This window comes from Chiloscyllium punctatum, chromosome 30 (assembly GCF_047496795.1).
Source record: "Chiloscyllium punctatum isolate Juve2018m chromosome 30, sChiPun1.3, whole genome shotgun sequence".
Taxonomy (NCBI): Eukaryota; Metazoa; Chordata; class Chondrichthyes; order Orectolobiformes; family Hemiscylliidae; genus Chiloscyllium; species Chiloscyllium punctatum.
The window spans coordinates 45494333-45518697 of NC_092768.1; the positions used below are offsets into that span (position 1 = coordinate 45494333).

Genomic DNA, 24365 nt, shown 5'->3' on the forward strand with positions numbered 1-24365 from the left:
ATATTGAATCCATAACAGAAGTCAAACAAGTTCACTTTAGAATCCAGTCAATGTATCGCAAAGGGCGACATGTAGGTTAAACACCAAGAGTTTAACAGGTAATAAACAAAACGAAATGGCTCCACAACCAACAGATCAGAATTCAGCTCTGTAATCCTACCAGATCTTGTTGAGAATTGTGGACAACCACAGGAGAAGCCAGCTCCATGAACACCTCTACTCAGCTATGCTGGAGCCCAGCACATGAGAGTAAGACACCATGTCAAAGTTCTTGAGGCAGAAATATCCAGAGGATGATCCTCCTGAGGAGCAGGGAGAACTCCCCTCCAAACCACTCAAATCCTCCACCATGTTGAGAAGGTTTAAATCGGGGAGTGTGGTGATCACTTTCCAATGACACGGATGGGAACATCTGGAACAACAACGAACTGTCTGGACACCTTCAGGAACACAGCAGTTTCTTAGATCAGGACTTCCACCACTGGACCCAACCCATGGTTGTATCATTGACACTGTGTGTCCAGTGATGTTACATCACCAGAATGTTCCTTCACAACAAATACTCAGTCCTGAACATTGGTGCATTATTAACAGCCACTTTTGCCTCTGCTCTTGTAGCCCGAGAACAGTTGATTTTCCAATCCCAATTATCAGTTGGGAATGGCAATGACGGAGGTGTGAAGGAAAAGGAGATAAACGGCTGCGATACCGGCTCGTGCCGTCAGAGGCCGCTATTTAAACGAGCGCACCTCCAATTGCAGCGCAGCTCGCGCGCTCTCAGATTTAAATTCCCGAACATTGGGCGCCAAGCGGATCCAAACTATATCTCCCGGCAGGCACCGTGGGCACGCCCTCCCTTGATTCCATACAGTCTCTACTCACGACGCAGGCGTGTGGCCGACATGCAGCATGGGTAATGTAGTTCGGAGCGGGATTGTGAGCGGTTTGGATGAGTTGAGCTGAGTCCCTGTGGGGGTTTTAAACAATCTCAGTGAAGGGGGAGCTTTCTGGGTTTGGGGCCCAGAGTCCAGTCACGTTTAAGTAGATGGTCTGTCCCTCCCTCCGTCAAACACAGGTAGGTACTTCCAGAGAAAATCTCTCCAACATTTTCTCACCCGATGTGAGTTTTTGCTGCAACGTCCGAGGTATTTCTGGAGATGTTGGGTTCTTACAAGATTTAGGGACAGATCTGATAAATGTTGACAACTATTCTTCTATTAGAGATATTATTGTGTCAATATAAAACAGTTTAACGTTAATTACAGGAACATTTTGTGAGGAAGGAGTTGTGAGAAACAAAGCTCACACACTTCAATAATTGCAGTCCGAGACAAAATCTGAATCAGTAGTGTCATTTATTTTACTCTTGCAAGAGGGTGTGATGTCCGGACATTCACACCCCAAATTCAATTAATACACAATATTTATATAATTTTGTTTCTTTTGTTTTTCATTGCTCCTCCCCTGTTTACATCTCCCACCTCTCTAAGACTGGCCCCCATTACCCCTGTTTATATCTTGCCTTATCCGGCCTTGTCTGTGACAAAATGCTTATTTCTGGCCTCACAAGGCCTTATGACCACATCCCGCTGTAGGTCATTGTTAGACATATTCTTTCTTCACCATTATCTACTCCCTCCATCTGTACCTTCCCTGATCCTTATGACCCTTTTAATTGGGGTTTGTTCCTGTGTTTCTGTAAAAGTGGGAAACAGATGTTTATACCTACTGTTTGTACAGGCGTATCTAGCTTAACTTCCTCCCCTCACAGCATCTTATCTATTCGCCTGTAATATCTACCATTGTTTTGCAGTCACGTTTCATTCTGGCATACAATTTTAGCTAATACAAAAACAATTATGTATTTTCTCCACATAGTTTCCATTCTTGTTGACTCAGCTCTTGGCTAAAACAATTACACACTGGTCATTTACTTTGTATAAGTAAATGGAATTGCAGAAGTAACATTATTTTTCCCAAATCCCACAATTTCCCCTTTTTCTTTAATTACCATTTGTTATCTTCTGCAATTTTTGTTTTAAGCATCGCCCCCGAAATTCACAAGCATCATTCCAGAGATTTCATCCATCATGGTCTCACTCATCCCCTCATTATTTCGTCGATAAAGTTCCTCTGCCTGATTCCCTTTTAGGGGCATCTGTTTCATTAAGGCTGTTTCAATCAGTCTTTGGGTGAGCCCTCGTATACAGGGTATGATACAACAGCCAATGGCTACCAATACCCCGACTACTACTATCAGGGAAGTAAGGATAGAAACCACCACCACCCCCTTCCATTTTCCAAACCATGATTCAAGCCATCCCGTGAGAGATGTGCCTACTCCTGAATTCTCGGCCAGTTCCTCTGCTAAGGTAGTCAATCCCCTTAAGGCCCGAGTAATTGAACCATCAGGTGCAGTGTTATTAGGAATAAAGGTACAACAGCTTCCTCCTAACATCACACACACACCCCCTTTTTCTGCTAAAATCATGTCAAGGGCCATTCTGTTTTCCCATGCCATCCTACTTGTCGCATCAAGCTGTTCTGATATTCCTTTAACCGCATTTCTTGTATAATTTATAAATCGCTGTTGATTATAGAAAATGTAATTTATCCAATCTACATTTTTATTAATTGTTACCCACCAAAAGAGAGCTGATTCAAAGCCTGCTGCAATCTGGTTACGAGCCTTGAATTCATCAGGTACTCCCCTAGGGACTCCTACCGAATCGAGATAAATCCTGTCATCAAAAGAAGTGTCTAACAGTGATCTCTTACTCCTTCCCTTTTTCTCTACTATCTTTTCCTTCTCAAATGCCAGGGTAAATGGAATTGCCAATTGTACAATTGCACATATCCCTCTCCAATCCGGAGGTAGCGTGGGTCTTAATATTTTGCCCCCACAGTACCACCACAGATCCGCTTGGGAAACCTTTAGTCCTGAGTAGTTCCCTCCCCTCTCCGTTTCGGTAACATTCTTAATCTCTCTACATAACTTCAGCTCCCCCAAATCTCTCAACCGACTTGTACCTCGTCTACGCACACATGACATGTGATTTCCAACTGTGGTGGAAAATGTGGGGGGGGTCTTTTGCATCTTTCTTCTCCAAGGGAGGGAACATCAGAGATAGGGAGGTACAATTCCTATCATTCCATGCAGTCTCATCCTGATACAGGGCTATCATACATTTCATGCCCTTCCTGTCTCGCTTCCACCCGAGCGGAAAGGGAACCACCTGGGCCACTGGCCTACCTGGAGGCACATGCATAGCAATTGCTTTTGTTCAGACTTTTTACAGAACACTTTACCCATTCAACCCAGGCATTTGCATCCCCATATCCAGTTTCTATTTCGATAGTCTGTTTCAAGTCCTTTACCTCTATAATTTTTACAACTTTAGGATCATCGGGAGGGGTGAAAGGTTGTATCTTATTACCCAGTAGTTCTACCCGTTTTCCCTGTCCTACGCTAATTCGAAAACAACAACCCAAGAAATCCTTCCCATTTGCTTTCATTTCTATCCCAAATGTTTCATTTAATTGTATCTCATAGGTGCCGCCCCCCCCCCCCACCCCGAATTGCTTCGTGCCATGTGGTTTTCTTTATCGTTAGGTATATTGGGTTACACTTTTTATCGGGACAATCGCAAGCTGGTCGGAAGGGGGCCCAGTGTACTGTGACGAGACCATTATACAAAGTACTATCCCCAAGGTCATCCCCATAGGACTTAAGATGTATCTCAGAGCTGCGGTACTGTCTCTGATTATCTACATCCCCACAATTTATTAAGCTGCATGCATCAGCGTCTATTACTTGTCGATTATCAGACTCAGGAACTGTTAATAATACATATGAAAATGATATTTGACAAAATCCCAATACTAAGAGGGCGAGCATCATAACTGTAAGCATTCCCAGTATTCTAAACATCATGCTGAAGCACAAAAAGACTTAATATACAATCTTACAGAAATAATCCCACGCTTGCGTCGCCACTGTATAATCAGTTACTCAAAGTCTCTTTAGTCTGAGTTTCAGCGGGTCTTGCGTTGATTCGGCTGTCCAGACTACTTCCTCAACTGGAGGGTCCACTGGCCCTTTGATCCGAGTGTAGTGAGTCCAGCCTTTCTCTGCTGTCCTTATTGCTGTTTCGGTAGTCAAAAGAGCCTGGTACGGCCCTTCCTAGTCCGGCTGCAATTTAATATCTATCCATGATTTTACTAAGATCCAATCACCCGGCTGGATGGGATGAACGGTGAATTCAAGAGGTGGAGTCTGTGCCAATAAACCCTGTTTCCTGAGGAAAGACAAAGAGGAGGACAAGCCCAGTATATATTTCTTTAAAAACAAATCTTTAGTTTCGGGAATTGGCAATTCTCCATTCGTTCCCAGGTAAGGTAATCCAAATAAGATTTCATAGGGGGATAGTTCCAAATCTTTCCTTGGGGCTGTTCGTACTCGCAAGAGAACTATAGGTAAACATTTGGTCCAAGGGAGTCTGGTTTCTATTATCAATTTAGAGAGCTGTCGTTTAAGTGTTTGGTTCATTCTCTCAACCCTTCCCGATGATGGCGGGTGCCATGGAGTATGGAACTCCCAGGAAATTCCCAACCCTTTCATTACCCCCTGTAACACTTTAGAGGTGAAGTGAGTTCCTTGGTCGGAATCTATACGGTTCACTAGCCCATACCGGGGAATTATGTGCTCTAATATTGTTTTAGACACCCCACTCACAGTGGCAGTAGCTAGACAGTATGCCTCAACCCAACCAGATAGATGATCTACTATGGCCAGCATATATTTTAGTCTTCCTACTCTGGGTAGTTCAGTATAATCTACTTGTATACTCTGGAAGGGTCTCAATCCTGGGTCTCTTCCTCCTGGGGTCTGTTTTCTCAAGACTTTCTTATTTACCTTTCTGCATATTACACATCCCTCACATATTTGTTTAGCAATTGTATATATTCCCTTACATCCATATTCCCTAAGAACTAAATCGCACATTGCTTGTACTCCCCAATGACTGCCTTGGTGTAGGACAGCCATAATCTCTCGCATCATCATTTTGTTTAACATTTCCCTTCCGTCGGGTAACATCCAATGCCCATCTGCTGTTTTTACAGCCCCTAAATCTCTCAATTCTTTTTCTTCGCTTTCAGTAAATATAGGAGCTTCCCTAGGACCTGGGACAGTAGGTATTAGGGAATGAATCACCACTTCTCGTGGGTGCAGGGCGGCTTCCCTAGCCACTTCATCAGCTAATCTATTTCCCCTACCTTCTGGTTCATTTCCTTTCTGATGACCATTTACATGCACTACTGCTATTTCTCGGGGGAGTAATAGGGATTCCAAGACCCGCTTAATCAATTCTTCATGTACTAATTCCTTCCCCCAGCTATTGGTCAGTCCTCTTTCCTGCCATATCTTTCCGAAATTGTGCACAACACCAAATGCATATTTAGAGTTAGTGTATACTGTTCCCTCTTTATTTTCTAATGCCCTAAGGGCTCTTTCCAATGCATAGAGTTTGCAGGTCTGAGTTGACCACCCATTTGGCAACCATCCTGCCTCCACCACACTACCTTTTTCCCGTCTACGACTGCATGCCCATTATGTCTTTTCCCTTCAATCACCCGGGATGATCCGTCTATAAAAAGTCTAGCCCCTGCATGAAGTGGAACATCTCTCAGGTCCATGCGGACCTTAGTTTGGTATTCTATAATGTCAAGGCAGTCGTGCCCTGGATTCTGAGGAGAGTCTCCTTCCCCTTTCCAAAGAAAGGCAGCTGGATTTAAACAATTGTCAGTGACCAACACTAGATCATCCTTTTCTATTAATATTGCCTCATATTTCAGAATCTACGAGTCTGTCAACCATTGCCCAGCTTTTTGGTTTAGGATCGTTCTCACTTGGTGTGGGGTGCTTACTATTAGGGCTCCCCCAAATGTAAGCTTTCTGCTTTCCTCCACCAACAGTGCAGTGGCAGCCACAGCCTGCACACACTCAGGCCATCCCCGAGATACTGGATCAAATAGCTTTGAAAGATATGCTACTGGCTCTCTCATTCCTCCCCACCTCTGGGTTAATACCCCAAAAGCCGCTCCCTTATCTACAGTAACAAAGAGGTGGAAAGGTTTATCTAGGGAAGGTAAGGCGAACACGGGGGTATGGATCAGATCTCTTTTCAGTTCCTCAACATCCCAACTTAGACATTTTGGTTCCTCCTTTAATAGTTTGAGATATAATTTCTTAGTCTTCTGAGCATAGGAATCAATCCACAATCTGCAATATCCCATTAGACCCAAACATTTACGTAACTCCCATTTAGTTCTGGGCAGTGGCATCCCCACTATTCCCTCTATCTGTTCCGGACTTATCTTTCGCTTTCCCTCACTAAAAACTAAATGTCCCAAGTATTTCACTTCTTGCTCCACATATTGTAGTTTGTTTTTAGATACTCTCAGTCCTTGCTGGCCCAGGAAATTCAATAATTTGTTAGTGGCTTCTACTACTCTTTCTCTTCTTTTTTCCTGTTACTAAGAGGTTATCTACATACTGCAACAGGGTAGTCCCCTTGGGGCTGCTAAATTTCTCCAATATTTGTTCTAACATCTGTCCAAATAAATTCAGGGATTCCGTAAACCCCTGGGGGAGCACAGTCCACTGGTATTGCTGTTTCCGTCCTGTCTTAGGGTCTTCCCATTCAAAGGCGAACAAATTCCTACTTTCCTCCGCCAAGGGACAAACCCAAAAGGCATCCTTTTAATCTATCACACTAAACCATTTGTGGTCATGAGGGATCTTACTTAATAATGTATAGGAGTTTGGCACCACTGGTGCCTGATCTGTACTATTCGATTTAATGTTCTCAAATGCTGCACCAATCGATAAGTTCCATCAGATTTCCGCACTGGTAGTATTGGGGTATTATAAGGAGACATACATGGCTCCAACAGTCCATCTCTAATCAATCCTTCAATTACTGGCTGCAGTCCTCGTTTACCTTCTATGGAAATGGGATATTGTCGCTCACAGACAACGTCCCTTTTCCTTTTTAAATTTATTTCAAGGGGAGGGATCTGTAGTTTTCCACGATTCCCTTCTCTAGCCCATACCATAGGTCTATCTCTCTCTCTCCACATCCTCTGTCAACATTGCCATTTGTACAACTAATTCTTTTTCCTGAATTCCAATCTCCAGTCCTAAGAGGATAATTAAGTCTCTCGCTAGTAAGTTACTTCCTATATCAGGGATATACAACAATTCCCCTTTGACCCTATCCTTAGGACCTTCTATCATCATAGGTTCAAATACTGGAACAGTAAATCCTTCCCCTTTTACCCCTGAAACAGTAATTGACCGTGTCGACATTGCTACTTTCTTTGGTTTAAAATTCAGCGATGACCGTGCTGCCCCCGTATCTACTAGGAAGACTACCTCTTCCCTACAGGGTCCCACCTTCAAGTTTATCAAGGGTTCCTGGTGGGCCCCCGAGGACAGGAACCCCTGACACCCCTATTCCTCATCAAAATTCATAAGTGGAATTGCCCTTTCTTCCCTTTGTAGATCAGGACTGTCCCACTTAAAATGCCCTATCTTTCCGCAATAATAGCATCCTGCCTGTGGAGACCTCCATCTCTGCCCCTGTCGCTCGAACCCTCTATCAAATGCTCCCCCTTGTCCTCTCCCTCTCCCTCTTCCTCTCTGTCCTACATGCTGCTACCCACCGCTCCGGTTGCTCACTATTGGTTCCATTCTTTTCTTAAATACCTCATCAACTGTAGCTACCATCATTTTCACCTTCTGTTTCTGTCTCTCATCCTCTCTCTTTACAAACACTTTCTGTGCCTCTCTTAACAATTCATCTAATGGTTTTTCACTCCACCCTTCTATCTTCTGTATCTTTCTCTGTATGTCTGGCCATGCCTTTATCACAAAATGTACTTTCGAAAGACTCTGTGCCACTGGGTCCTCAGGGTTCATTCCAGAATATTTCTGCATTGAGTCTCTTAATCTTTGCAAGAAAACTGAGGGAGTCTCATCTTTCTCCTGTATAACTTCAAAGGCTTTAGTCAAATTCTGTGACTTTGGAACTGCCTCTCTTATTCCTTTTAGAACCAGGTCTTTCAATTCCCTCATTCTTTCTTAATGCTCCGGGTTTTGGTTTTCCCACTGAGTCTCTGAGGGGAAACTTCACCTCTCCCTGTCCAGTGTCCCCATCTCCAATCAGGTGTTCCCTGTCCCATATTTTAATGGCTGCCCCTCGTATAAGTCCCCTTTCTTCCCCAGTAAATAGTATATTCAAAATAGACATTAACTCAGCCCAGGTATACAGACTGGGCCCCAAAAATTGATCAATTTGTTCAGACAACCCCACCGGATCCTCAACCAGGACCTTCATTTCCTTTTTAAATGTTCTGACCTACCCACTGGTGAGGGGGGCACTTACAAACCTAATCTCTTTGTCCCCATTGGTACCTCCCAAAGGGGATAAGTCGTTACGTTCTTCCCCTTTTTTTTGTTTTCCCCCCCCCCCCCCCCGCCTTAGGCTTTGATTTAGATCCTCCGGAGGCCTCCTCTACATCTACTGTAGCTTTCCTTTCTTTTGCTGAGGATTGAGGGTCAGGACCATCAACATCCCCGTCCACCGCCCCTTCGTCCACCTCTTGTGAATCATCTGTTCCCTGTCCCTGTCTGTCTGTCTGTCTCTCCTCCTCCCCCATGTTCACCTAACCTGATTTTATGGTACGGTGGGGGGAGCAAACAGCCAAGAGGATCCCAGGGACTAGGTGGGGCAGAGGTGGAGTCCTTTGTCTTTACTACCATCATTCCCAAACTGCCCTTCCAACAGGACGCATAGTCCGCCTCCTCTTGACTAGAAGGTTTTTTCTTTATTCACATACAAACCTAAATACTGACAGATCCAAACCTCGTCCAAACCATACTTTGGCCAGAAGACAGCTGGACGAAGGATTGGGTCTTTGGTCCATACTAAACAACAATATTTAATCATTCTCTTTTTATCTTTTGCCCTTGTACAAGTATTGCTTGTCCATTCCTGCAACATCCTCCCCAACGGACTTTCAGGAGGAATGTTACCAGGGACTTTTTCTTCTTCCTTTACTCCATGACAGCTACTCTGCCTACCCCCCATTTCCCGGGCCCCTTGCCAATCCCTCAGCGATTTAAATACCCCTTTTCCTGGCCACCAAGGCAAAACTTAAAAGTCAGGTTTCTTACCTTGGTCTGTGCACAGAGTTGCCTGGCCCCTTTTCGCCGTATTTTCTACCGACCTCCTATCACTGTCTGATTCAGATGTCTCTTTTGTGGGATTCGTATCAGTCGCCCAAGGGAGCAGACCAAACCGGGACACGAGACCGCTCCCCAATTGGGAATGGGACGTGTCTTCCCAGTGTCCAAGGCCAGCCACTCCCCCCCCCCACCCCCCCCCCAAGCTGATGGAAGAATATCCTGGACGAGCCCCCAATTGTGAGAAACAAAGCTCACACACTTCAATAATTGCAGTCCGAGACAAAATCTGGATCAGTAGTGTCCTTTATTTTACTCTTGCAAGTGGGTGTGATGTCCAGTGTCTATAAGGCAAGGGACATACATACCCCAAATTCAATCAATACACAATATTTATATAATTTGGTTTCTTTTGTTTTTCATTGCTCCTCCCCTGTTTACGTCTTCCACTTCCCTAAGACCGGCACCCATTACTCCTGTTTATCTCTTGCCTTATCCGGCCTTGTCTGTGACAAAATGCTTATTTCTGGCCTCACAAGGCCGTTTGACCTCATCCCGCTGTAGGTCATTGTTAGACATATTCTTTCTTCACCATTATCTACTCCCTCCATCTGTACCTTCCCCGATCCTTATGACCCTTTTAATTGGGGTTTGTTCCTGTGTTTCTGTAAAAGTGGGAAACAGATGTTTATACCTACTGTTTGTACAGGCGTATCTAGCTTAACTTCCTCCCCTCACAGCATCTTTATCTATTCGCCTGTAATATCTACCATTGTTTTGCAGTCACGTTTCATTCTGGCATACAATTTTAGCTAATACAAAAACAATTATGTATTTTCTCCACATAGTTTCCATTCTTGTTGACTCAGCTCTTGGGCTAAAACAATTACACACCAGTGTGAGTTCATTTACTTTGTATAAGTAAATGGAATTGCAGAAGTAACATTATTTTTCCAACATCCCACAGAGTTGAAACTTCCACTTAGTTTGAATGTCAGACAGACTTGCCAGTTGCAGATCATCGTATAAAAGGGACAATTTAATGACTTATTTTCACTTGTATTTAAGGGAAGTACAGTGAAAATCTTGAACAAGTAGCGAAGTAAATACAAAATTGGCTAAATGGTAGAGAACAGAGTGACAGTCAATAGACACTTTTTCAGCTGGAGGAAGATTTTTGTTCCCCTCTCCGGACTGATTTTTAAATTGTTTTTCTTCCCCGTCCCGACTGTAGTACAGCAGGAGTGCTTATATTCCTCAGCACCCATGTTGTATGTGTATGGGTGCAACACACGTGAAAACATCAACTGATACTCCACCAACAGAGAAAAAAGAACCCACATGGCCAAGGAACTAGTGACAAGCGAAGCCCAGAGCGAGCAATGCTTACGCGAACCAAAGGCGAAGGTTTTGATTTGGAGATGCTAGTGTTGGATTGGGGTGTACAAAGTTTAAAAATCACACAACACCAGGTTATAGTCCAACAGGTTTAATTGGAAGCACGAGCTTTCGGAGCGCTGCTCCTTCATCAGGTGATTGTGGAGGAACATAATTCTAAGGCACAGAATTTTATAGCAAAAATTTACAGTGTGATGTAACTGAAATTTTACATTGAAAAATACCTGTTGCGTCTTTCTTCTGTTCGAATACCACGATAGTTTCACTTCTTTCATGTGTAAATCACTACACACACATATACACTCTCTCTGTTACAATGTAACTCTGCAAGTATAAATTTACCCCACAAAATATGTATGCAGGTGGGTTTTTGTGGGTTGTGAGTGTGAGAGAGAGTGTATGTGTGTGTAGTGAGTGTAGAGTGTCTTAAGTCTCTGAGAGGATGCCTGCGTGAGTGTGGGAGTGTGTGTCTGTAAGGGTGTGTGCAAGTGTCTGTGTGTGTGTATAGTGCAATGGTGGTCACCCGTAGTGTGACATGAACCCAAGGTCCCAGTTGAGACTCTCCTCATGGGTACTGATCTTAGCTATCGGTCTCTGCTCAGCCACTTTTCGCTGCTGCCTGTCCCGAAGTCCGCCTTGGAGAATGGTCATCCGAAGATCCGACGTTGAATGTCCTGGACCTCTGAAGTGTTCCCCAACTGGAAGGGAACACTGCTGTCTGTTGATTGTTGTGCAGTGCCCTTTTAATCCTCATCTGAGCAGTGACGGGAACCTGGAAGTACTCAGGGATGCCCTCACAAGAATGGGGTACGATGCTCAGCTCATCGACCGCCGGTTCCAACGTGCCACAGCAAGGAACCATAATGACCTCCTCAGGAGACAGACATGTGCTGCAGCCGACAGGGTACCCTTCGTTGTTCAATACTTCCCAGGAGCTGAAAAACTATGCCATGTTCTTCGTGACCTGCAACACATTATCAATGAGGATGAGCACCTCGTCAAGACCTTCCCCACACTTTCACTGCTTGCCTTTAAACAACCGCTAAACCTCAAACACATCATTGTTTGTAGCAAACTGCCCGGCTCTCAGGACAACCCTGTCACAGTAGGCGCTGCAAGACATGTCAGAATGTGGACATGGATACCACCATTACGCGTGGGAACACCTCCCACCTTGTACATGGCAGGTACTCATGTGACTCAGCCAACATTGTCTATCTTATACATTGCAGGCAAGGATGCCCAGAGGCATGGAACATTGGGGAAACCGAGCAAATGCTACGACAACGGATGAATGGGCACCACACAACAATCAACAGACAGGAGGGTTCCCTCCCAATTGGGGACACTTCAGTGGTCCAGGACATTTTACCTCGGACCTTCGGGTGACCATCCTTCAAGGTGGATTTTGGGACAGGCAGCAGTAAAAAGTGGCCGAGCAGAGGCTGATAGCTAAGTTCGGTACCCATGGGGAGGGCCTGAACTGGGACCTTGGGTTCATGTCACACTACAGGTGACCACCATTGCACTATACACACTCACAGACACTTCTACACACACGCGCGCGCACACACAGGCACTCCTATACACACACGTATACACAGACACTCACACACACCCTTACAGACACACACACTCACACAGGCATTCTCTCAGACTTGGACCACCCTACACTCATGCACACACACATATACTCTCTCACAGACACTCACAACCCCCCCCACCCCAGACAGACACACACACAGACAGACACAAAGACCCACATGCACACATATATTTTGTGGGGTGAATTTGTACTTGCAGAGTTACATTGTACTTTGCTCAAAGATTGCATGGATTCATGTAAAACTCTGTTATCTCACTTATTAGATTCGAATCAATCTAAACATCATAGCATAGACAGAGAACACAGGGGGCTAACACCTTCAACATATTGTCTAGTTAACATCAATTGTTACAGCTAACCTGAGAATGCAACTTTTTAAAAAAAGGTTTTGTGATTTACACATGAAAGAAGTGAAACTTTAGGGTGTAGGTTTGCTCGCTGAGCTGTAGGTTTGATATCCAGACGTTTCATTACCTGGCTAGGTAACATCATCAGTGGCAATCTCCAAGTGAAGCAACACTGTTGTCTCCTGCTTTCTATTTATATCTTTCTCCTGGATGGGGTTCCTGGGGTTTGTGGTGATGTCATTTCCTGTTCGTTTTCTGAGGGGTTGATAGATCTTATCTAGATCTATGTGTTTGTTTATAGCGTTGTGGTTGGAGTGCCAGGCCTCTAGGAATTCTCTGGCATGTCTTTGCTTAGCCTGTCCCAGGATAGTTGTGTTGTCCCAGTCGAATTGGTGGTTTTTTTCGTCCGTGTGTAGGGCTACGAGGGAGAGAGGGTCGTGTCTTTTTGTGGCTGACTGGTGTCCGTGTATCCTGGTGGCTAACTTTCTTCCTGTTTGTCCTACATAGTGTTTGTGGCAGTCCTTGCATGGAATTTTGTAGATGATATTGGTTGTCCATGGGTTGTACTGGACAAAACCAACACCATTTACAAAATTCCATGCAAGGACTGCCGCAAACACTACGTAGGACAAACAGGAAGAAAGTTAGCCACCAGGATACACGGACACCAGCTAGCCACAAAAATACACGACCCCCTCTCCCTCGTAGCCCTACACACAGCTGAAAAAAACCACCAATTTGACTGGGACAACACATCTATCCTGGGACAGGCTAAGCAAAGACATGCGAGAGAATTCCTAGAGGCCTGGCACTCCAACCACAACGCCATAAACTAACACATTAGATCTAGGACAAACATATCAATAGAAAGCAGGAGACAACAGCTTCGATTCACTTGGAGATTGCCACTGATGATGTTACCTCGCCAGGTAATGAAACGTCTGGATATTAAACCTACAGCTCAGTGAGCAAACCTACACCCTAAATACCTGAGCTACAAACCTTGCAAGAAGTGAAACTATCATGGTATTCAAACAAATGAAAGACTCAACAGACAAGGTATTTTTCAATGTATAATTTCAGTTACATCACACTGTAAATTTTTGCTATAAATTCTGTGCCTTCAAATTGTGTCCTCCAGTATCACCTGATGAAGGAGCAGCGCTCCGAAAGATAGTGTGCTTCCAATTAAACCTGTTGGACTATAACCTGGTGTTGTGATTTTTAACTTTGTACACCCCAGTCCAACACCAGCATCTCCAAATCATGTCTTCCAGAACTGGTTCACTTCCTATAGGGACTGAAAACCAAGTGAGGAGATGGTGAATGAAGGAGCAGCTTTTATACAAATCGTATCCCATAATATCCACACCAATCTTCAGGCAGTCTGACTATCCTGTGGGTAATCAGGGGTGGAAATGTCCTTTATGCTGTGTGAGAAGATCCAGCTGAGAGAGCTGTTTACTCGGTGCTTTGTGCTGAACTGTTTGACTGGAGCTGTGTGTTGGATATTGAGTGTGTTTATTGGAAGCATTTCCCTCTGATTTCCAGGCTGAGTTTTGTTGTTGATTGATTTCTGAATATGGGAAGGTGAGGTGTAATTGTCTGGGAGATGCAGAGTGTCTCGGGATTCTTACTGATTTCCTATTGAATAAAAACCATTAACGTAAAGAATAAAAGATAAAGAATTGTGAATGTTGTAAATTAGAAACAAAAACAGAAGTTGCTGGAAAAGCTCAGCAGTATATGTGAAGTGAAATCTGAGTTTCAGGTCTGCTGATGGGGGATAGAAAAATGTTGGTTTATATGCAGAAAATAGGTTGGGGGATGGGGTAAGAAGTAAATGATAGTTGGGGTAAGAGCCCAAAGGGAGGGAAGGACAGTTGGACAGACGATCTGGCAGGGAGGGTCAACAGCTGTTAATGGAGACTGCTAGTGCCACTTTAACACATCGTCCTGTTTCCTGGCCAATATCTCTGTCTCAAGCAGGAGGCTGCAAGAACAAGCAAGCCAGGCAGCATCAGGAGAGGGAGAAGTCAACATATCGGTTATAACTTTTTTTTTCAGGATCTGAATAAGGATTATATCTCAAATGTTGATTTCTCCACCTCCTGATGCTGCCTGGCTTGCTGTGTTCTTCCAGTGTCCTGCCTGCCTACTTTGGATTCCAGCACCTGCAGTTTGTTTTGTCTCTAACAGATGACAAAGCCTTGTCTGATCTATTGGTTGTGGAGCTGTTTAGTTTTGATTTATTACCTGTTTCTGTTGGCTTTAACCTGCATGTAGCCCTTTGACGGAGTTCAAACCTGGACTCTAAAGAATTCCCAATAATGTTCCTGATATGTCTATCCATGGTTTGATGATATTCATTGAATGTGAGCTGTACCAGGGCTATGAGATTGTTGTTGAATACAATCCTGCTGATGGCTTACTGCACCTCATGAACACCCGGTTTTGGGATCTGTCCATGGTTTACTTCCCTCTTGATGTTGAAAATGGTGAAGTACTCTTCCATTACGTGGGAGGGGGTTTGGTAGTTTGTCTTGAACTTGTTTAAGCTGAAACCTTGAGACACTATGGGCTGCACGGTGCCACATTGGTTAGCATTACTGCCTCACAGCGCTAGGGACTCTGGTTCAACTCCCGCCTCTGGCAACTGTCTGTGTGGAGTTTGCACATTCTCCCCGTGTCTGCATGGGTTTCCTTCGGGTGCTCCAGTTTCCTCCCACCGTCACAAAGATGTGCAGGTTAGGTGAATTGGCCATGCTAAATTGCCTGTAGTGTTCGGTGAAGGGGTAAATGTAGGGGAAATGGGTCTGGATGGGTTGCTGTTCGGAGGTCGGTGTGGACTTGTTGGGCCGAAGGGCCTGTTTCCACACTGTAAGTAATTTAATCTAATCAATATTGCGGACTTCAGCACCTGCGAGCGAGATAGACATAACCAAGGATTGTACTGGATTAGTGGTGCTGGAAGAGCACAGCAGTTCAGGCAGCATCCAACGAGCAGCGAAATCGACGTTTCGGGCAAAAGCCCTTCATCAGGAATATTTGCCCGAAACGTCGATTTCGCTGCTCGTTGGATGCTGCCTGAACTGCTGTGCTCTTCCAGCACCACTAATCCAGTATTTGGTTTTCAGTATCTGCAGTCATTGTTTTTACCTTGCTGACCATAACCAAGGATTATGACAATTAGTTTTAAACCTTCTTGAACTACTGCAACCCATTTGGTGGAGGTAGACCCACAATGCCATTTGAGATTCCAGGATTTTGACTTAGCGACACTGATGGACTGCTGATTTATTTCTTAGTTGGGATGGTGAGTAACTTAGAGGGAAACCTATTGGTAGTGGCGCATTTGGGAGACACCCTTGTGTTTTGTGGTAATATGGTCAGAGATTTGGAAGGTGCTGTTAAGGAGACTTAGTTAAATTCTGCATTGCATCTTGTAAATGGAATGCTCTATTAAAACTGAATGTGGTTTGTGGATATGGTGCTAATCAAACCGGTTACTTTGTCTTAGATGGTGTCAAGCTTCTTGAGTGTTGCTGGAGTTGCACTCATCCAGGCAAGTGGGGAGTGTTCCATTACAGTCCTGACCTGTGCTTTATAGCTAGTGGACAGGCTTTGTGATTCAGAAGGTTAGTTAACTTGCTGCAGGAATCCTAGCTTCTACTCTGTCCTTTTAGTTATAGCATTTATATGGATAGGACAGGTTTGTTTCTAGTTAAGAAGTATACCTTAGATAGTGGGGGGAATTCAGTGATGATACTGACGTTGAATGTCATGGGCAATAGTTAGATTCTCTCAAGTCAGAGAGGATCATTGCCTGGTAAGCCAGTTACCAGCCCAAGCCGGGATGTTGTCCAGGTCCTTGCTACATTTGAACATGGACTGCTTCATTGTCTGAGGAGGTGCAAATTGTGCCGAATGTTGTGCGATCGTCAGTGAACATCTGCACATCTGACCTTAAGGTGGGGAAAAGGTCAGTGACAAAGCAGCTGAAGATGGTTGGGCCTTGAATGCTAACCTGGCAAACTCCTGCAGACCTGAGATGACTGGTTTCCAACAATTACATCCATTTTCTTATATGCTAGACATGACTAACCAGCAGAGAGTTTTCCCCTGATTCCCATTAAGACCTAATGGGCAACTTTTTCACGCAGAGGGTGGAACATGTATGGAATGAGCTGCCAGAGGAAGTGGTGGAGGCTGGTACAATTGCAACATTTAAGAGGCATTTGGATGGGGATATGAATAGGGAGGGTTTGGAGGGGTATGGGCCGGGTGCTGGCAAGTGGGACTAGATTGAATTGGGATATCTGGTCGGCATGAACTGGTTGGACCGAAGGGTCTGTTTCCATGCTGTACATCTCTATAACTCTAAGTCAAGTTTTGCTTTGACTCCTTGAAGTCACATTTGGTCATAAGCTGCCTTGATGTGAAGGACTGTCACTCTCTCTCCACTTCGGGAACTCGGCTCTTTGGTCCATGTTTTAACCAAGGCAGTAAAGAGGTCAATAAAGTGATGCTTGATAGCAACATGAATCACCCGGTCATGATATTCATGATGATTGAGAGTCGGCCGAGTGGTAATTACATTTGTTCTACTTTTTCTGTGTAGGACAAACTTGAGCAATTTCCTACATTGTTAGATAGATGCCATTGTTGTAGGAGTACTGAAACAGTTTGATCAGTGGTGTGAAATTTCTGCAATATCAGCCTCAAGTAATATTACTGGAATGTTATCAGAGCTTCTAGTTTTTGCAGTACCTAGCACCTTTATGCAGCTTGGACAGGTTGAAGAGGAGTGAGGGGAGGTTTGATTTGGGCTGAAACATTGGCTGAAAACTTGTCTGTTTTCTTCATCTGGCACTGCTGGCAAGGCCAGCATTTATTGTCTATCTCCAATTGCCCTCAAAAAGGTTGGGAGTGGGCTGCCTGTTGAACTGTTGCAGTTCTTGTTGTGAACACCCACAATGCTATTAAGAACGGATTTCCAACATTTCAATCTAATGACGCTGAAGGAACAGTAATATATTTCCAAGTCAGGATGCTGAGTGGCTCTGAGAGGAACTTGGACGTAGTCATGCCCCCAATATTTCTGCTCTGTAGTCTATGGATGTAACTTTCTCTGGTCGGATTGGAACTCTGTCTCTGGATTGTTAAATCTAGCACCTTAGCAATTCAGCTGGTATAGCTGGAGACTCATTTATTTAAACACCTTTTAATGTTTTCTTTAAATAGTTCACCCCTTTCCCAAAAGCCTGGACTTGGATTTGATTGTTTTGCCCAATGCTGTGGCTGACAGATGAATTTGGGATGTGTAGTCTGATTGAGTGCAGTGTGTCTAATATCCCAGGATAAACCAGAACTCTTCAGTCAGCTTCCTCAGCTTCTAGCACTTCCAGCCCAGTGATGTTTCTTCAATTAATTTAAGAAAACAAGGTAATTAATTTCAAAATTTCTCTTTATTGCTTTTTGTATTAAACACATTACTGTAAGGGTAAAGTGGTATTCACCAGAATTATAATGAGCTGTTAATTAAATGAAAACCATTTTACACTCTGACTGTCTTTGCCATTGTCCCGTTGTGCATGGCTAAATGGAGGTCTGAGTGGAAGAAAGAAAACAGCCACGTTATCTGATCCTTTCTTTTTCATCGCTTGACTGTTGCACACCATGCTTTAACACAGGGTGTGTGACAGTCAAGTGATGAAAAAGAAAGGACTTAAATCTGATCTCCCTCATGCAGGGGAATAGCAGATTGACACTCACTGTAGAATAGTCCTAATCTAACTGAGGAGTCAGTCCCTTCAGCAAAGGAGGAGAGGCAGTTGGAGGAAATTATGTTTCCTTTTCCTGTTTTGCAGAAGGATTGCATCATACTACACCAGATAATTCAGAAAGGATAGACATCACAGATCCTGACCGTCACCCAAGGAGCAACTGCACCGGTGTGGGAAGACATCCAGTCCTTTCACTGCCTTGCTCTAGGTTGGGCAGTGAAACTATCATCTGGAAATCGGTCGGGTCAGGGCAGCTTTGACATATCATCAGATCTGAACCTGGTCAGTGGTGTGGAGCCTTCCATCAGAACTAACCTTTCTGAAGGTTCGGCTGTGGGTGAAAGGTCAGAGCTTACTCCACTATTCAACATGATCATGGCTGATCATTGTGATCCTCTATCTCAAAGCATCATATTACTTCTGTCTCCCCTTACATTTGACCTTTTTAGTCTCTAGAAATCTATTTATTTATTTCCAAATTTATATTCAATGATTTTGGCTCCGCAGCCTTCTGTAGTAAAGAATTCCATAGTTACATCCCCGAATGAAGAAATGTCAGCTCATCAGAGTGAAATGGCCTATCCAAGTCCTGAGACCATGACCTATTGTTTTGTGTCAACCCCAGCCAATGAAAACATCATCTGCATCCAGTCTGTCCAACCTTGTCAAAATGTTCTCCAGTTCAACAAGATCCCCTCATTCTTCTAACCTCCAGTGAATACAGACCTAGTCAACCTCATGACAAACCTGACATCTCAGAGATCTGGTGAACCTTTGCTGTGATCCCTCTATATTTTTCTTCAGGTAAGGAGAACAAAACTGCATGCAATATTCCAGTGGTCTGACTAAGGCCCTGTAGTAAGACTCCCTTGCTTCCATAGTGAAATCTTTTGCAATGAAAGCCAAAGTACAGTTGGCCTTTGGACAACAATATTTCCCAGTCTAACACCATTTAAATAATATGCTGCCATTTATTTTACTACTGTACTCTAAATTCTACTCTATCAACTTGATTATTCAAATTAAACAACAACCCTTCCATTTTCTGCATTCAAGAGAATGAAAAGTATTAAGCTACTCTATCAAATTGTTTAATCATCTTAAACACTTCCATAAGACCATAAGACATAGGAGTGGAAGTAAGGCCATTCGGCCCATCGAGTCCACTCCGCCATTCAATCATGGCTGATGGGCATTTCAACTCCACTTACCCGCATTCTCCCCGTAGCCCTTAATTCCTTGTGACATCAAGAATTTATCAATTTCTGTCTTGAAGACATTTAATTAGATTAACTTCCTACATTCAAGGTAATAGAAGCTCAGTCTGTGTAACATGTCATAGTTTAACCCTTTTCGTTGTACGAACATTCTGGTGAATCTAAGCTGCACTTCCTCCAAGCCCAATATCTTTCCTGAGGACCATTGCCCAGAACTGAACACAGTTCTACTGATCGGATCTAACCAGAGCTCTGTATAACAGGAACATAACATCCACAAGGTCATAGTTAGTTGTGGGGACGAGAAGTTGTGGGTTATCTTTTCTCTTCAGGATGGTCCTTGAGTAATGATCAGTTTTAACAGAGAAAAGCAGGACATTTAAATCTTCAACCCTTCAAATAGCAAAGTAGGAATATAAACCAGACAATAAATATGTCTTGATCAGATGAGCCAATAGGCTGAGGGATGGCAAATTGAATTTAGTTAAGATAAATATGAGGTGCTGCATTTTGGAAAGGCAAATCAGGGCGGGACTTACAAACTTAATGGTATGGTCCTGGGGAGTGTTGCTGGACAGAGATCTTGGAGCGCCAGTTCATAGCTCCTTGAAAGTGGAGTATCAGATAGATAGGATGGTTGAGAAGGCATTCAGTATGCTTTCCTTTGTTGGTCAGAGCATTGATCAAGAGTTGGGAGGTCATGTTGTACAGGACATTGGTTTCACCAGTTTTGGAATATTGTGTGCAATTCTGGTCTTCCTCCTGCCAGAAGGATGTTGTGAAAGTTGAAAGAGTTCAGAAAAGATTTACAAGAATGTTGCCAGGATTGAAGGATTTGTTTCCGGCAATCCAAGGGTAGCCACATGGGAGAGAAACCAATTGAATGTTGACAGTTTGAACATGCCTCTATACAGTCTCGAGACCTTGGGAAGCCACAATCTCCCCACACAGAGCAGAGGCCATTCATGTGTGGCAAAACCTTTGTATGGTCATCTTAGCTCCTGAAACACCAACTCACCCACACAGGGGAGAAACTGTTTAAATGCAAGGTGCGCGATAAATCTTTCTCTCGATGATCGTCCCTTGTGGTCCATCAGAGAACCCACACTGGGGAAAGACCCTACACCTGTGATGTTTGCAACAAAGCCTTTATAAAGTTATCCAAGCTCTTGCAATACCAAAGCATTCACACAGGTGAGAAGCCCTTCAGCTGTGAGGTGTGTGACAAGTCTTTCGCCCAGTCATTGACCATCCTGCAGCATCAGCGTGTTCACTGAGAGGACAGGAAATTCAGCTGCCAGGTTTGCAACAAAGCCTTCATGCACTCTTCAACCCTCCTGCAACATCAGCGAGGGCACGCAGGGGAGAAACCCTTTAAGTATGAGGTGTGTTCCAAATCTTTTGTGAAGTTGTCAACACTCCTTGTCCACCAGCAAGCACACACGGGAGAAACCTTTCCAGTGCAAGGTGTGTACTAAAGGTTTCAAGCTATCATCCACCTCCTGATACACCAGCAGACCCACACAGGGGCGAGGCCCTTCAAGTGCCAGGTTTGCGACAATGCTTTCACCTAGTCATCATGCCTCTTTCATCATCATAGGGTCCACACAGGAAAGAAACCCTTCAGTTGTGGGGTCTGCCAGAAAGCTTTCACATACCCCTCAAGCTTGCTGCAACATCAGAGGATCCGCACAGGAGAGAAGTCCTTCAAGTGTAAGATGTGTGACATAACCCTCACACACTCATCCCACCTGCTGGACCACCAAAGCATTCACACAGGAGAGAAGCCCTTCAGGTGTGAGTTGTGTGATAAAACTTTCACCTGTTTCTCAAACCTCCTGGATGACCACAGGATCCACACAACGGAGAAAGTTTCCTGTTATGATTTTTGTAACAAATCCTTCAAACAGTTGTCAGGCCTGGTGAAACATCCGCATGCTCATCAGGAGAGAGTACCTTCAGGTGCCAGTTCTGCAACAAAGCTTTCACACAGTTGTCTGATGTCCGGGAACAGCAAAGGAAATAAACCTTTCCAGTGTGACATGTGTCAGGATTGTTTTACCAATTGCTCATCTTTTAAGCTTCATCAGTGTCTCCATACAGGATAGAAACCATCTGAGGGTGACCTGGACCTGAGCAATATCTCCTCCTCTATCTTCCTTCCAGTTTAATCGCTGCAATATTTATTTCATTAACATAATGAGTTGGCTTTTAATAAACTCAGTGGGGTAAGCACTATCTATGTTGGCCAATTTTTCTCAATTTGTAACGCGGACTTTTCAAATTGAGTGTTGACCTGCTATGTCAAACTCTCAATATGAGAGCAATTACTGAATCAAACAGCACGATTGATCAGCACCTCATCCACCAACAGTGTTCCCTCTAAGCTGCACAGGCACTCCGAGGTTCCACGCAAGTGTTAAATCCAGTTTCAGAAGTCATTTATGCACACAGACATTGGAAGTGCATGTGCAGAAAAAAAATTAATATTTTCCACCTTCAACATTCACTCACTCTGACACCAACACACTCTGACACCAATGTCTGCCATCAACAAGATGCATTGTGGCAACTCAAGGTTTCCTCAACAACATCTTCCAAACTCATGATCACTACAATGTAGAACAAAAAGAGCATCAGATTCATGGGAACACCACCATCTGCACCTTTCCCTTCAGGTCACACATTATCCTTATTTGGAATATCATCAATCCTGCATTATGATGGAGTCAATACCTGGAAAATCATGTGGCCATACCAACACCAGATGGAGAGAAGTATTAGAAGGCAACTCACCAACACCACTACCTCAAGGAAAAATACAGGATGGGGAATAAATGTTGGCCATACGAAGGATGTTCACATCTCATGAAATAAGTAAAAATGAGTTGTGTGAAATAGTCATTGAGCATTGATGGATTGTCTGAATTTGGCTTTAATGTAGCATATGTTGAGTAGATGATCATGGTGTTGGATTTGGAGTCTCTGTACAATGTGTATGATATCTGTATCCGAGAGCAGGAGCTGTAGAACAGGGTAAACAGATGTTTGTGCAACATGTCTACACATGGTGATGAACAGCAAGATTCCAGAAGAATGTTCACTGGCAGAAGATGAATTCGCACAACTAAAGAGAAGTAGTGAATGAAATAAACTGAAGGTAAACTGTACTGTGCCTGGAGGTTTAAACCATTCTCAGTCACTGCTGAACCAAGAGGATCTGTTTTAATAAGATTGTGCTGATTCTATATAATCTGAAATCTGCGGTGAATTAAAAGGCTTGATTCAACTCCACATTCTGTGTTTGACAAACTGTGTGGTCAAACTGGAGCTATCAACTTTATTCGCCACGTAACTTATTGAACAATATAAAAAAGGAAGAAAGTCATTCAAAAAGATTTAATTTTGATACAGCTTTGTTTGGTTAATTGTTATTATTTGAGAGGTCAAAGGGGACATCATTTTAGAGTGTAAGGAAGGAGATTTAGCACTGCAGCCTCACAGCGCCAGAGACCTGGGTTCAATTCCCGCCTCAGGCGACTCTCTGTGTGGAGTTTGCACATTCTCCCTGTGTTTGCGTGGGTTTCCTCCGGGTGCTCTGGTTTCCTCCCACAATCCAAAAATGTGCAGGTTAGGTGAATTGGCCATGGTAAATTGCCTGTAGTGTTAGGTAAAGGGGTAAATGTGGGGGGAATGGGTCTGGGTGGGTTGCGCTTCGGCGGGTCGGTCTGGACTTGTTGGGTCGAAGGGCCTGTTTCCACACTGTAATTAATCTAAAGATTTGGAGGAGGCTTGAGAGAAACTCTTTTCACCCAGAGGGTGATGGGCGACTGGAATGCACTGACTGGGAGGGTAACCTCATAACTTTAAAAAGCACATGGAGAGCACCTTTAATGTCATAAGATTCAAAGCTATGGGCTTAGTGTGGAAAGTGGGCAAGTATAGACTTAATTCATGGAGTCCAACAACACGGAGACAGGCCCTTTGGCCCAAACTGGTCCACACCGACCAAAATGTCCATCCACAGTAACCCCATTTCCCTGCACTTGGCCCATATCCTTCTAATCCTTTCCTATCCATGTATTTGTCCAAATGTCTTTTAAATGTTGTTAATGTACCCACCTCAACCACGTCCGCTGGCAGCTCATTCCATATGCGTACCACCCTCTGTGTAAAAACGTTGCCTCTCAGGTTCCCTTTTATTACTTCTCCTCTAACCTTAAACTGATGCCCTCTAGTCCTCGATTCCCCAACCCTGGGAAAAAAGACTAAGTGTATTCACCCTATCCATGCCTCTCATGATCTATACACCTCTGTTAGGACCCCCTCAGTCTCCTATCTTCTAAAGAAAAATGTCCGAGCTTGTCCAATCTCTCCCTACAACTCTGACCATTAAGTCCAGGCAGGATCCTTATAAATTTCTTCTGCGCTTTTTCCAGTTTAATAACATCCTTCCTATAGCAAGGTTACCAAAACTGAACACAATATTCCAAGTGTGGCCTCACCAATGGTTGTACAAATGCCACATAACACCCAACTTCTATTCTCATTGCCCTGACTGATGAAGGCCAGTGTGCCAAAAGCCTTCCTCAACTTCACTTTAAGAGAACACTGCACCTGAACTCCAAGGTCCCTCTGTTCTACTACACTCCTTTAAGGTCCCACCATTCACCATGAAACTCCGACCTTGACTTTCCAAAAATGCAACACCTCACACTTATCTCTGTTAAACTCCATTTGCCATTTCTCGGCCCACTTCCC

General features: G+C 44.0%; 1 long non-coding RNA gene across 1 annotated transcript; it reads left to right on the plus strand.

Annotated features, from left to right (window-relative positions):
* The first annotated feature begins 935 nt into the window (after positions 1-935).
* Positions 936-21340, plus strand: LOC140455687 (uncharacterized). Its single transcript, XR_011952953.1, has 3 exons — positions 936-1075; positions 17846-18046; positions 18472-21340. It is a non-coding gene; the product is annotated as an uncharacterized lncRNA (long non-coding RNA).
* Positions 21341-24365: the final 3025 nt, after the last annotated feature.